The sequence below is a fragment of the Macrobrachium nipponense genome, chromosome 42, assembly GCF_015104395.2.
Source record: "Macrobrachium nipponense isolate FS-2020 chromosome 42, ASM1510439v2, whole genome shotgun sequence".
NCBI classification, from domain to species: domain Eukaryota; kingdom Metazoa; phylum Arthropoda; class Malacostraca; order Decapoda; family Palaemonidae; genus Macrobrachium; species Macrobrachium nipponense.
In genome coordinates, this window is record NC_061103.1 from 1,478,602 (window position 1) to 1,493,601 (window position 15,000).

The 15,000-nt window shown below is 39.1% G+C and overlaps 1 pseudogene; it reads right to left on the reverse strand.

The window, feature by feature from the left end:
* Positions 1 to 15,000, reverse strand: part of LOC135212923 (PDF receptor-like) — a 267,896-nt pseudogene that overhangs the window by 123,133 nt on the left and 129,763 nt on the right.

The following is a 15,000-nucleotide window of genomic DNA, read 5'->3' on the forward strand; positions in this document are numbered from 1 at the left end:
AATTTCAATCAGTTTTAAATTTAACACCCCCCCAACCCCCCCACCCCCACCGCGCTCACGGTTAAAGAACCTCTCCAAGCTTTGTGGATGAGCCCTCTATTCTTTATTTATTCAGATCGTCGATTTGTTATATAAATTCTTCTCTCACATAGCTGTATACCTTCTCAGCTATCACAGACGTTTTTAATATAATAAAATATTAATATAATAATAAGAATAATCATAATAATAATACTATTATAAAATCGTATAATGCCTTAGGAAGGCAAAATAGAAAAAACAAATATTCAATTAATTGAAGGGAGCAGTATCATCGACGTTTTTTCATTATAATAATATAATAACTAATAATAATAATATAATAGTAATAATAATAATAATAATAATAATATAATAATTCCTCAGTAAACATCAACAGAAAAATAACAATAATTTAATTAATTGAGGGAGCAGACATTCATCGACATTTTTCACAGTAATATATATAACCAATAATAAATAAAAAAAAATCGATACTAATAATAATAATATAATAATAATAATAATATATATAATATAATGTCAGGGGCCTGAGCAAACCGCAGATAGAAAAATAACCGACTTCCAGTGTCGGTATGTTATATTTCAATACAGTTTTAAGGAAACTACAACACCCTACTTCGCAAAATTCTTCTTTGTGAGTGGCCGCTGGTTTTTAGCAGAGAGCACTTTTGCGGGAACTTGGAAATTTGTGTCACATTATTTCTAAGTAGTAGAGGCAGTTTCCGAATCATAGAGATAATGAAAAAATTTATATCGATACAGGGGCGCAATAATATATAATAATAATAATAATAATAATAATAATAATAATAATATAAATATGAATAATAATTATTATTATTATATTATTATTTATTATTATTATTATTATTATTATTATATATATATATTTTTTTTTTTCTTTTTGCTCAATCACAGTCCTCCCAATTCGACTGGGTGATATTTCTAAGTGTGGGTTCCGGCTGCATCCTGCCACTCTTATCGAGCCCATCACTTTTCTTACTATGTGCGCCGTTTCTAGGATCACACTTTCTGCATCCAGTCCCTGAGCTACTATACCAGCCTCAGTTTTTCTAGATTCCTTTTCAGGGATCTTGGGATCGTGCCTATTGCTCCTATGAATTATGAGTACGATTTCCACTGGCAGATATCCCATATCCTTCTTATTTCTATTTTCAGATCTTGAGATACTTATCCTTTTTTCCCTCTCTTTCTCTTCAACTCTGGTGGTCCCATGGTATTGCGACTCATGATGATACTTTCTTCTTGACATTTGTAATCAACGTCACGTCTGGTCTGTTTGCACGTATCAACCCTATCCGTCCTGATACCATAGTCCCGAGGTCTTTGCGTGATCGTTTTCCTATCAATCCTTTTTAGGTTGGTGCTCGTACCACTTATTATTATTATTATATTATTATTATTATTATTATTATTATTATTATTATTATTATTATTTATTATTGTTAATAATAATAATATAATAATAATAATAATAATAATAATAAAAATAATAATAATATAATAATAATGTAGCCATGATTCCCCATGTCAAAGTACTTCAGAAGATGGATGCCGGTAAACTCAAGAAAAAGAGGATACAGATCAACATCTGGTTTCTTGGACGAACATCAAGCTTTATGTAAAGAGCATCAGGGAATAGATCCCTAATCAACCTGGAAGGATTGTATCTGGGACTCAGGATGGAATGTTTGGAATAGAAAAATGCGCCGTAGTCACATACAAAAAGCAAGTAACGAGGAACTGAAGGGATAAGCTAACAGATGGGGAGCATATCAGCACATAGATGAGACAGGATACAATACCTGGGAATAATAATGAGGGGTATATAAATCACCAAGAGATGAAGACCGATCAGGAAAGAATATATGGCAGAGTGTTACAGCTCAGAGTCGATACTCAGTCAAAACTCGCTGCCGGAAACTATGATAAAAGCCAAAACACATGGGCAGTGCCCCGTAATCATATACAGAAGCAGGAATAGTGGTAATGGAGCGAAGGCAGAACTCCGCAGCATAGATCAGAAAACCAGGAAACATAGCCAATACACAAAAGCACTTAAACACCAGAGTAATACGGACAACTATACATACCCGAAATTAAGGAGGGAGAAGGACTACTTAAAGTATAGAGGACGCGTCAACATCGAAAGACAGAGCCTGGGGGCATTATCTGAAAACCAGTGAAGACCTTGTTAAAGATTGCATGGGAAGAAGGTACTAATAAAAGTAGAGACGAAGACCCATAAATCTACAGAGACAGGAGAAAGTTCAGACAGTAGAGGACTGCACAACAAAACTAATGCACGGACATACATGAGACAGACTAAAGAACTGCCAGCGATGACAATTGGCAATGGTTGACAGAGGGGAGAGCTAAGAAGGAAACTGAAAAATGATAACAGCGGCACGAGATCAGGCCCTAAAACCAGATATGTTCAAAGACGGTTAGACCGGGAAATAACATCTTTCCCATATGTAGAGTGCATACGAAAATGAAACAATAAACCATGTAGCAAGCGAATGTCCGGCACTTGCACAGAACCGTAAAAAAAGAGGCATGCTTCAGTGCAAAACGCCCTCCACTGGAGCCTGTGCAGAAACATCAGCTAAACTTGTCAGTAATAAGTGGTACGGACACCAACCTGAAGGAGTGATGAAAACGATCATCAAAGATCCTCTGGGACTATGGTATCAGAACGGATAGGTGATACGTGCAAACAGAGCCAGACGTGACTTTGAATTTGACAAAGTCAAGAATAAATTATCACTCTTGATGTCGCAATACCATGGGACTCCAGAGTTGAAGAGAAAGTTAGAGGAAAATAATGGATAAGTATCAAGTTCTGAAAATAGAAATAAGAAGGATATGGGATATGCCAGTGGAAATCGTACCCATAAAAAATCTAGGAGCACTAGGCACATCCCCAAGATCCCCTGAAAAGGAATCTGAAAACTAGAGCTGAGTAGCTCCATGACTCCATGCAGAAGACAGTGTGATCCTAGAAATGGCCACATGTTAAGAAGAAGTGATGGAACTCCTAAGGAGGCAGATGCACCCGGAACCCCACACTATAAATACCACCCAGTCGAATTTGGGAGGACTGTGATAGAGCAAAAAAAAAAAAAAAAAAAAAAAAGTTATTAGTATTTATTATTATTATTATTATTATATTATTATTATTATTTTCTTTCTTTCTTTCTTTTGTTATTTATTTATTTATTTTTTTTTTTGCTCAATCACAGTCCCCCTTCAATTCTCACTGGGTGATATTTATAAAGTGTGGGTTTCCGGGTTGCATCCTGCCTCCTAGGGTCCATCACTTTTTCTTACTATGTGGCGCCGTTCCAGGATCCACTCCTTCTGCATGAGTCCGGTGCTACTTCCGCCTCTAGTTTTTCTAAGATTCTTTTTCAGGGATCTGGGATCGTGCCTAGTGCTCCTATGATTAATGGGTACAATTTCCACTGGCATATCCCCATATCTTCTTATTTCGTATTTTCATGTCTCATACTTATCATTTTTTCCTCTCTTTCTATTCACTCTGGTGTCCCATGTATTGCTACATCAATGGTGATACTTTCTTCTTGTCTTTGTCAATCCAACGTCACGTCTGGTCTTTTGCACGTATCACCCCTATCTGGTTCTGATACCATAGTTCCCAGAGGATCTTTGCCTGCTGTTTCTTCCCTCCTTCAGGTTGGTGCTCGTACCATTTATTACTGCAAGGTAGCTGATGTTTCTTGCACCAGGCCTCAGTGGAGGGCTTTTGCCACTGATCATGCCTCTTTTGTACTGGTTCTGTGTAATGCCCGGCTTCGCTTGCTATGTGGTTTATGGTTTCATTTTTCGTATTTCACTTCCTACATATGGGAGAGATGTTATTTCTCGTCCTATCGTGTCCTTGAATATATCGGTTCTTAGGGCCTGATCTTGTGCAGCTATTTTATTCCGTCAGTTTCCTTCGTTAGCTCTCCCCACTGTAGCCATTGCATGTTTCCATCGCTGGCTAGTTTCTTTAGTCTGTTTTCATGTGTTGTCCCGTGCATTAGTTTTGGTTGTGCCAGTCATCTGTTCTGTCTGTCATTCTCCATCTCTGTATATTTCTGGGTCTTCGTCTACTTTTATTAGTCCCTTCTTCTCATGCTCTCTTTAGCCACTCGTCTTCCCTGGTTTTCAGATATGTGTCCCAGTGCTCTTTTTCTCGATGTTGACGCAGTTCCTCTATCTTAGTAGTCCTCTCTCTCCTTCCTTTCGTGTTTATGTAAGACTGTCCGTATTTGGTCTTGGGTTATGCTTTGTGTATTGTTCATGTTTCCTGGTTTTCTGATCTATGCTTCCTTCGCCATTTCACTATTCCGGCACTGCCCATGTGTTTATGGGTTTTATCATATTTTCCGGCATTGAGTTTTGACTTGATTAGCGCCTTGAATCTCTGTCACATATATTCTTTCCTGGTCGTGTCCCTTCATTCTTGGGGTTTTATATCCCCACCTTCCATTATCCCAGGTATTTGTATTCCAGTCTCACCTATTTTGTGTGATGTTGTTCCCATCTCGTTACTTTGCCTTTTGTATGTGACTAAGGCGCATTTTTCTATTCCAAACGCCATCCTGATGTCCCCAGATCAATCGCGACAGTCTGGATAGGGTATCTATTTCCTTGATTGCTCTTACCATACGCTTGATGTCTCCCAATGACATCAGATGGTTGATTCTGTGCCTCTTTGCCTGAGTTGGTACCGGCATCCATCTTCTGTAGTGCTTTTGTCAGGGGAGGGGGAATCATAGCTACGACGAAGAGGAGTGGGGACCCGTGGTCGCCCTGGAAGATCCTCTCCTGATATTAACCTCTGCTAGTCTTATTCTAGACTTGTAAGTATTGTATTCCAGTTTGCGCATTGTATTTTTGAGGAAGCTGATGGTGTTTTTCCTCTTGCCCATATATTGTTTCAGGCATCCTTCTGCAGCCTTTCTGTTTTGGGGGGGTGGGATGTGTTTGTCTCCTCTAGGTAGTTGTATAGGCCTTTCGCTGATGATACCTGTTAGTAACGTCCACATTATTGGTAGGCAGGTAATGGCTGTAGTTACTGGCTATATTTCCCTTACTCTTGTCTTTTTGTACTAGGTGTTCTTCCTGTGGTCATTCATTGGTGCATGTGATTTGAGATACAATGCTGGAGTTGTTTTTGCTATTCGTGGGTTTGTAGGGCCTTGAAGTTTTTGAGGCCAGTAACCCTGGACTTCATCGGGGCCTGGGGCTTTCCGTTTGGCACCTTGACTTCCTGGAGCCATGTTGCATGTTTGTTGTGTGTGATACCGAATTGTTCCAGATGTTTTTCCAGAGTCTCTTACTTGGTTTGGCTTACAGGAATCTCTTGGTGGTTGTCTTTCCTGTTTTTAGGTTGGTTGTATAGTCTTTTATTATTGTTATTATTTTTTTTTTTTTTTGCTCTTCACAGTCTCCAATTCGACTAGGTAGTATTTACAGTGTGGGGTTCCGGTTGCATCCTGCCTCCTTAGGAGTCCATTCACTTTTCCTTAACTATGTGCGCCGTTTCTAGGATCACACTCTTCTGCATCATCCTGGAGCTACTTCAGCATCTAGTTTTTCTAGAATTCCTTTTTCAGGATCTTGGGGATTGGTGCCTAAGAAGTGCTCCTATGATTATGGGTACGATTTCCACTGGCATTCCCATATGCCTTCTTTATTTCTTATGTTCCAGATCTTGATACTTAATCCATGTTTTTTTCCCCTCTCTTTCTCTTCAACTCTGTTGTCCCATGGTATTGCGACATCATGAGTGGATTACTTTCTTCTGATTGTGTCAATAACGTCACGTACACATGTCTATTTGCACGTATCACCCTATCTGTTCTGATACCATGTCCCAGAGGAATACTTTGCCTGATCGTTTTCTATCACATCCTTCAGGTTGGTGTTCGTACCACTTATTACTGCAAGGTAAGCTGATGTTTCTTGCCAGGCTCCATTGGAGGCTTTTGCCACTGAATCATGCCCTTTTGGGGGGGAAAACTGGTTCTGTGCAAGTGCCGGACAGTCGCTTGCTATATGGTTTATTTTTCATTTTTCGTATTGCACTTCTACATATGGGAGAGATGTTATTTTCCGTCTATCGTTCTTTGAACGATGTCTGGGTCTTATGGCCTGATCTGTTCACTGTTTATCTTCCTTCAGTTCCTTCTTTAGCTCTCCCCCTGTAGGCCATTGCCATGTGTCATCGCCTGCTAGTTCTTTAGTCTGTCTCATGTATTTTCTCCGTGCATTGGTTGTTGTGCCAGTCCTCTGTTTCTGTTTGTCGTTATCCTGTCTGTATATTTCTGTCTTCGTCTACTTTATTAGTCCTTCTTCCCATACACTCTTTAGCCACTCGTCTTCACAATTAGGATGGTTTTCAGATATTATTATTATTATTATTAGTATATTTTATTATTATTATTATTATTATTGTTTTTTTTTTTTTTGCTCATCACAGTCCTCCATTCGACTGGGTGGTATTTATAGTGTGGGGTTCCTGGTTGCATCCTGCCTCCTTAGGAGTCCGATCACTTTTCTTACTATGTGTGCCGTTTCTAGAAATCCACTCTCGCGAGACCTGGAGCTACTTCAGCTCTAAGTTTTTCTAGATTCCTTTTTCAGGGATCTTGGATCGGCCTAGTGCTCCTAATGATTATGGGTACGATTCCACCTGGCATATCCCATATCCCTTCTTATTTCTATTTTCAGACTTGATACTTCTCCAATTTTTTCCCTCTCTTTTCTCCTCAACTCTGGTTCCCATGGTATTGCGACATCAATGATTGTACTTTCTCGTGCTTTGGTCATCAACGTCACGTCTGGTCTATTTCCACGTATCACCCTATCCGTTCTGATAACCATAGTCCCAGAGGATCTTTGCCTGATTGTTTTCTATCACTTTCCCCTCAGGTTGGTGCTCGTACCCCTTATTATACTGCCAGGTAGCGATGTTTTCTTCTGCAACAGGCTCCAGTGGAGGGCTTTTTTGCACGAATCATGCCCTCTTTTTTGTACTGGTTCTGTCAGGCCCGGGCATTCAACTGCTATGTGGTTTTATGGTTCATTTTTCGTATTGCACTTCCTACATATGGGAGAGATGTTTATGTTCCGTCTATCGTTATTTGAACATATCTGGTTCTTAGTGCCTGATCGTGTGCCGCTGTTATCATTCCCTTCATTTTCCTTCTTTAGCTCTCCCCTCTGTATCCCTTGCCAATTGTCATCGCTGGCTGAGTTCCTTTAGTCCTGTCTCATGTATTGTCCGTGCATTGGTTTGTTGTGCCAGTTCCTCTGTTCTTCTGTCTTTTTCTCCGTCTCTGTTATATTTCTGGTCTTCGTCTACTTTGTTATTAGTCCTATTCATCCCATGCACTCTTTAGTCCACTCGTCTTCACTGTTTTTCAGGTATTGTCCAGTGCTCTGTTTCATGTTGACGCAGTCCTCTATACTTAGTAGTCCTCTCCCTCCTTTCCTTTCGTGTTATGTATAGTCTGTCCGTATTTGGTCTTGGGTTTAGTGCTTTGTGTATTGTCATTTGTTTCCTGTTTTCTGATCTATGCTGCGGAGTTCTGCCTTCGTCCCATTCCACTATTCCTGCGCTGTATCTGATTACTGCACTGTGCCGCTATGTGTTTATGGCTTTTATCATATTTCCGGCGTTAGTTTTGACTTGGTATCGCCTTGAGTCCTCTTCATATATTCTTTCTGATCTGTCCTTCATCTCTTGTGTTTTATATCTCCTCCTTCCATTATTCCCAGGTATTTGTATCCTGTCTCATCTATGTGTTTGATGTTGCTGCTCCCATCTGGTAGCTTATCCCTTCAGTTCTCGTTACTCTTTTGCTTTTTTGTATGCTTGACTAAGCGCATTTTTCTATTCACAAAACTCCGATCCTGATGTCCCCAGATACAGTCTCTTACAGTCTGGATTAGGGGTATCTATTTCTTGATGCTCTTACCATACGCTTGATGTCGTTCGCATGTAACATCATATGGTTGATTTTGTTGCCTCTTTTCTTTGAGTTGGTACCCGGCATCCATCTTCGTAGTACTTTTGTCATGGAATCATGGCTACTATGCGAGAGTAGTGGGGACGGTGAGTCGCCCCTGGAGATCCCTCTCCTGATATTAACCTCTGCTAGTCTATTCCAGAGCTTGTAGTATTGTATTCCAGTGTGCATTGTATTTTTGAGGAAGCTGATGGTATGTTCCTCTGCCCATATATTTTCAGGCATTTCTATTAGCCATGTGTGTGGTACGTGTCGAAGGCTTTTTTATAGTCTATCCATGCCATGCTTTAGGTTGGTTTTCCTCTCCTACTGTTTCTTCCATTACCATTTTGTCTATCATGAGCTGGTCTTTTGTGCCCCTGACACGTCCTTCTGCACCTTCTGTTGGTAGGGTATGAGTGGTTTGTCTCACGAAAAGGGGGAGGGGGGGGGAGGGGGGGAGGGTAAAAAAAAAGTTTTTATAGCCTTTCACCTGATGATACTGGTTAGTAACTTCCACATTATTGGCAGGCAGGTGATAGGCCTGTAGTTACTGGCTATATTTCCCTTACTCTTGTCTTTTGTACTAAGATGTTCCTTCCTGTGGTCATCCATTTGGTGCTTGGTGATTTGAGATACAATGATGGACTTTTTTCACTTCTATTCTGGTGTATGGGGCCTTAAGTTTTTTGAGCAGTATCCATGGGACTTCATCGGGACCTGGGGTTTTTCCATTTTGGCATTTTCTTAGTTGTTGTCTGCTGTGTCTGTCCGTGATCTCTGTGAATGCTTTGTTTTATTGCTCCTGTTTTCTTCTTCCTTGACTTCCGGGAGCCATGTTGTCATGTTTGTTTGTGTTATTACCGGATTGCTCATATGTTTTCCACAGAGTCTCTTACTTGTTTCGGCTTCAGGAATTTCTGGTGTTGTCTTCCCCCCCCCCCTCTTAGTTTGGCTGTATAGTCTTTTCTGGTTGGTTCCGGAATAGTTTTGTTCTGTTGGTATCCCTTATTCCTGTTTCATAGTACCGTTGGATCTTGTGTGCTTTGGCCTTAATCCTCTGTTTTACATCTTCTAATTGTGTTGTTTAGTCCCTCTCTCTTTGTACTTTGTATTTCTCGTTGAGATTCCTCCCTTGTTTTCTTGCTTCTTACCTTTTCTGCCATCTCTTTCAGTTTATAAGTCAGACTCATCACCATGATTTGCTTTTTCAGGCGCCTTTTCCAAGGAGGTTTGTCTGTTTTGGTTTGCTGTTGGGTGGTGTGACGGTGGTGGTTGGTGTTCGATCCCCATCAGTTCTGCTACTAATCTTGCTCCTTGCATATGTCAATTATTTGTTTCTGTGATACTGGTGCTGTGTATGAGGCCCATTATTTCATTGACCTCACTTGTTTTCTCCTTAATTTCTTTAATTTTCTTGGTGTTGTAGGCTTCCATGAGGGGATCTTATGTTCTCGGTCTGTTATCTGGCTCATCCCGTGTCTACATCGAGTTATTCTCACGCCCTGAAGGAAAGAGAGAAAAGCGCGTCCGACTACATCTAGTTACGTCGAATCTGGTCTAATTATCTTCGGTGTGACTAGGAGATGTACTGGCAGTATCCTCGCCCTTGTCCGTCTTCTGTGGCTCGTCTCTCATTCTCGTCTTCGTGTAAATTCGTGTCGTGTGACATTTCCCTTTCCAGTTCTTCTCTTCTGTTGGGGAGAGCCATTCTTTTTCTTTATGTTTCCTTACTTGGTCTGCCAGCCTCTGCTCTGTTTGGGGGGTGTTATTCCTCTCATTCCAGATGTTTGATCAATCTTCTTCTATAATCCCTCTCCGTCGGTTGCTTCTGATGTACCATCTCCATATTTCCTTATTTTCTTCTCTTGTCCATTTCTCCTTTTTGCCTCTGTAGCTCCAATCTCAGGATGTTGATTATTTCGTTGTGGTGATCAGTTTGCTGGATGACGACCTCCAAGTACCCTGACTGGGGGTCTCCCCTTCAATTTGGGTTGAATACCTGGTTGCCGACGAAGCCTCCTCTGTTGCAGAGGTTTCCATTTACGTCGTTGTCGTTTATTCCTTCATTTCTTTCCATCATTGCTTGAGTTTTTGCTATTACCATAGCTGGCCCTACCCCATCAGGATAGGTACTCATTTACAGCTTGAGTAACTGAGGAAATTATTGTAAAGATCCTTTTCCCCAAGGAATCAACGCCGAGGAGACGGTCACACATTCCCATCCAACGACTGACCAGCCCCCAATGTTGCTTGACTTGACGTAAGTCTATTGAAGACCTATACTAGAATATTAATAATAATATATAATAATAATAAAATATAATCTAGAATGACAGTAGAAAAATATCCACAGTGAAGATTGTTGATATAATACAACAATGAATTGTTTGATACTAATAATACTTAAACAAATTATGTTGATTACTAAATATTACAACAATAAATTATTGATATTTACAATGATAAAAAACAACAAATTGTTTATTCTAATAAGACGAAACAAATACTGTTGATACTAATTTACAATAATAAATTATTGATATTATGATAAAACAACAAGTTGTTGTACAAAAACTGAAGCACCAATAACAAAAACATAATAAGTAATAAAATAATAATAATCATATAATAATAATGATAATAATAATGATATAATAACAATATAATAATAATAATATAATATTAAATAATAATAATAATAATAATAATAATAATAATAATAATAATAATAATAAATAATAAATAAAATGGAAAACCAACCTAGCATGGCATGGATAGACTAAAGAAAGCTTCGACATGAATCCAACACACATGGCTAATAGAAATGCCTGAAAATACATGGGCAGAGGAAAACACCATCCGCTTCCTCAAAAATACAATGCGCAACTGGAATAAATATTTACAAACTCTGGAATAAGACTAGCAGAGGTTAATATCCATGAGAGGGATCTTCCAGGCAGACCTCACTGTCCACCCCTACTCTTCGTAGTAGACCATGATTCGCCATGACAAAAGTACTACAGAAAGATGGATGCCGGGTACCACTCAAGAAAAAGGTAACGATCAACCATCAGATGTTATGGACGACTCAAGCGTATGGTAAGAGCATCAGGAATAGATACCCTAATCCAACTGTAGGATTGTATCTGGGGACATCAGGAATGGAGTTTGGAATAGAAAAATGCGCCTTAGTCAACATACAAAAAGGCAAAGTTAACGAGACAAGGGATAAGCTACCAGTGGGAGCACATCAAACACATATATTGAGACAGGATACAAATACCTGGGAATAATGGAATGGGGGATATAAAACACCAAGAGTGAAGGACACGATAGGAAAGATATATGCAGAGACTCAGGCGAGACTCAGTCAAACTCAACGCCGAAAATATGATAAAAGCATAACGGAGATGGCAGTGCCAGTAATCGATACAGCCAGGAATCGTGTAAATGGACGGAAGGCGAAACTCTGCGCATAGATCAAGAAAACCGGAAACATATGAACAATACACAAAGGTACTACACCCAAGTTGCACAATACGACAGACTATACATAACACGAAAGGAAGGAGGGAGAGACTCTAAGTATGGGGACTGCAATCAACACCTAGAACAGAGCACTGGGGCAATATCTGAAACCATGAAGACAGTGGCTAAAGAGGTGCATGGGAAGAAGACTAATAGAAGTAGACGAAGACCCAGAATATACAGAGACTGGAGAATGACAGACAGAACATAGGACTGGCACCACAAACCAATGCACGGACAATACTTGAGACAGACTAAAGAACTAGCCAGCGATGACACAGGCAAATGGCTACTGAGGGGAGGAGCTAAAGAACGAAACTTGGAAAGGGAAAAAAATAATTTGATAACAGCGCACAAGATCTAGGCCCTACAGAACCAGATATGTTTTCCAGAACGTAGACGGACATAACATCTCTCCCATATGTAGAAGTGCAATACGAAACTGAAACCATAACCACATAGCAGCGAATGCCCGGTACTTGCCAGAACCGTACAAAAAGAGGCATGATTCGTGGCCAAAGGCCCTCCACTGGAGCGTGCAGAAACATCACTAACTTGCAGTATAGTGGTACGAGCACCAACCTGAGGGAGTGATAGGAAAACGATCACGCAAAGATCCTCTGGGACTATGGTATCAGTGACGGATAGGGTGATTACGTGCAAACAGACCAGACGTGACGTTGATTGACAAGTCAAGAAGAAAGTATCACTCATTGATTTCGCCAATACAATGGGACACCAGAGTTGAAGAGAAGAGAGGGAAAAAAAAATGGATATCTTAATCAAGATCTGAAAATAAATAAAAGGATATGGGATTGCCATGGAAATCGTACCCATAATCATAGGAGTACTAGGCACTATCCCAAGATCCCCAAAGGAAAGGATTTGGAAAAACTAGAAGGCTGAAGTAACTCCGGGCCTCATGCAGAAGAGTGTGATCCATAGACGGCCCACATAGTAAAAAGGTGATGGACGCCTAAGGAGGCAGGATGCACCCGAAACCCCACACTATAAATACCACCCAGTCGAATTGAGGACTGTGTAGAGAAAAAAAAAAAAAAAAATAATAATAATAATATACTAATCGCTATGGAGAAATAATGAAAGATGGCATATATTTTATTGAAGCTGAAGAGAAGACATTTACAGGGAATGTATTAAAAGGTTCAACAGAGTAGCCAGAAGGCCTTTTTGACAGCTGCCCCTCTGGTATCTATAGATTTTCGAACGCTTTCTATTGGAGTATGTGTCAATCTAAACATAATTATCCTATTAGTGGCACGCGCTAGAGAGAGAGAGAGAGAGAGAGAGAGAGAGAGAGAGAGAGAGAGAGAGAGAGAGAGAAGAATTCGCAGGACATTACTGAAATATTCATGACAAAACCAATAACCATTCATGCTGATGCATAAAAAAAAGATGAGGGTACGAAAAGCATGAAATATATCGATGTATGCTATAGAATTGGATCGATACATTAATGAATGGTAAAATATAATGTATAGGCAATTCTACGGGAGTATTATAAACAATATTCGCTTCGCCAACCAACTATCTAATATCTATATTGATCTAAGTTTAGTTGATCTGTGCTTGCTCCAAATGAAAGGCGAGTTCATATTGAATAAAAATGAATGACAATAACTTGTAATAGGTTAACCTTTCAAACAGTTCTTTTGCATTGCTCTAGATATTCACATTTTCAGACATTGTTATTCACACAATATACATTTTTTTTTTCACTGAACATGCACTTTTCATATCAGCAAAGGACGTTTGCCGTAACCATCTATTCATCTGTTCATACGTTAATTTTTTTAATTACAGGGCACCCGCTTTCTCTTCCAAACCTTTAGCAGAGACCCTTTTACAGAGTATCTTACTTCTGTTCTGTGAATCACCTTTTATCTCACTCCACCATCGTCCATTTCATTTGTTCTAAATATTTACATTAATCAACTACTTTAATGTATCCACTATCCTCAGCAGCATCTTACTGCTTTATTTTCCTTTTCTTCCATTCACCATTAACCTGGTTAACATTCGCTTACATCAGTTCCGTCTAGGAAACATTTCCAAAATTATTCACCAGTCTTTCCGACTTTTCTTTACTAACATCGTCTGTGAATATCATCCACTCCGTCCTCCATCCAATGCCCCTTTTCATATATACCACATCTTTATACTTACATAGCTACGTCTCATATCTGTTAATTTCCTCCTTAAACAAAGGAAAAGCTTTTCAAATGATCCAATACTTATAGATATCTCCTTTTCTCTAAAAGTACCTCCAAGTTAGACATACCACAGCATTTCATCTGTCCCCCTATCTTCAGTCAAATGCTTTTCAGAATACTTACTACATAGACCTAAGATTGAAACCTCTTCAAACACGATCGCTCCATTTGCAAGTTTTAATTCCAGACCTAATTTGCACGTTAATTATCCTGTCTGCATTGCCTCGCTTCCAGTGAAAAAATTCTTCCCCCCAAAATCTTATATTTTCGTCAACTCTCCCTTTTCACAAACTTTTCTTTTGACTTTTATTAATTTCTTTCCAATAAATGTAAAACATTCTCTCCTCTGCATTGTTGTTATGTCACAAAATATCTTCCATTTCTTTCTACTATGATTCTCACTCATGCTTTTCTTACGTGTGTTTATAAATTACAAGGACTCACAAATGTCAATAGCAAAGTAAAGCTATCCTTACCTTATAACTTTTTTTTTTTTAATCCAGCTTATTCTTAAATATTAATTTTTCATCCTAGCACTCTTACTTAGCTTAATTATATTCATGACTTCGTTCTGTAAGCCGCTGCTACTCTATTTCGTTTCATCAAAGGTAATGAACAGATATGCCTCCAATGTGTGTGTGAATCTGCGTGTATGTTAAATAAGAAAACACACGCAAACACGCACACACACACACAAATATGGGTTGACGAGCTAAGAAAATCTGCAGGTATAGACTGGCAAAGAAAGACCAAAAACAGACGCGAGTGGAATAATAATAATAATAATAATAATAATAATAATAATAATAATAATAATAATAATAATAATAATAATAATAATAATAATGGTAAAGAAATCCACAGTGCTGTAGGTGTAATTGAAATATAAAATCTATATAAATATCTACATCTAAACCACAGTGGATTTCTTCACCATCTTAGTGGCTCAAGATATTACGAGAATTTTATTTTAATATAAAATAATAATAATAATAATAATAATAATAATAATAATAACAAAAGAAGCCGTCTGTAATACTGACACTGTTATCGATGCCCTTGTAGAAACGGGGTGACATCTTTCGCGACCTGATGATGTACTGGTCGATGTGAGAGGGTGAGACGAACCACCAAACTGGATCTTC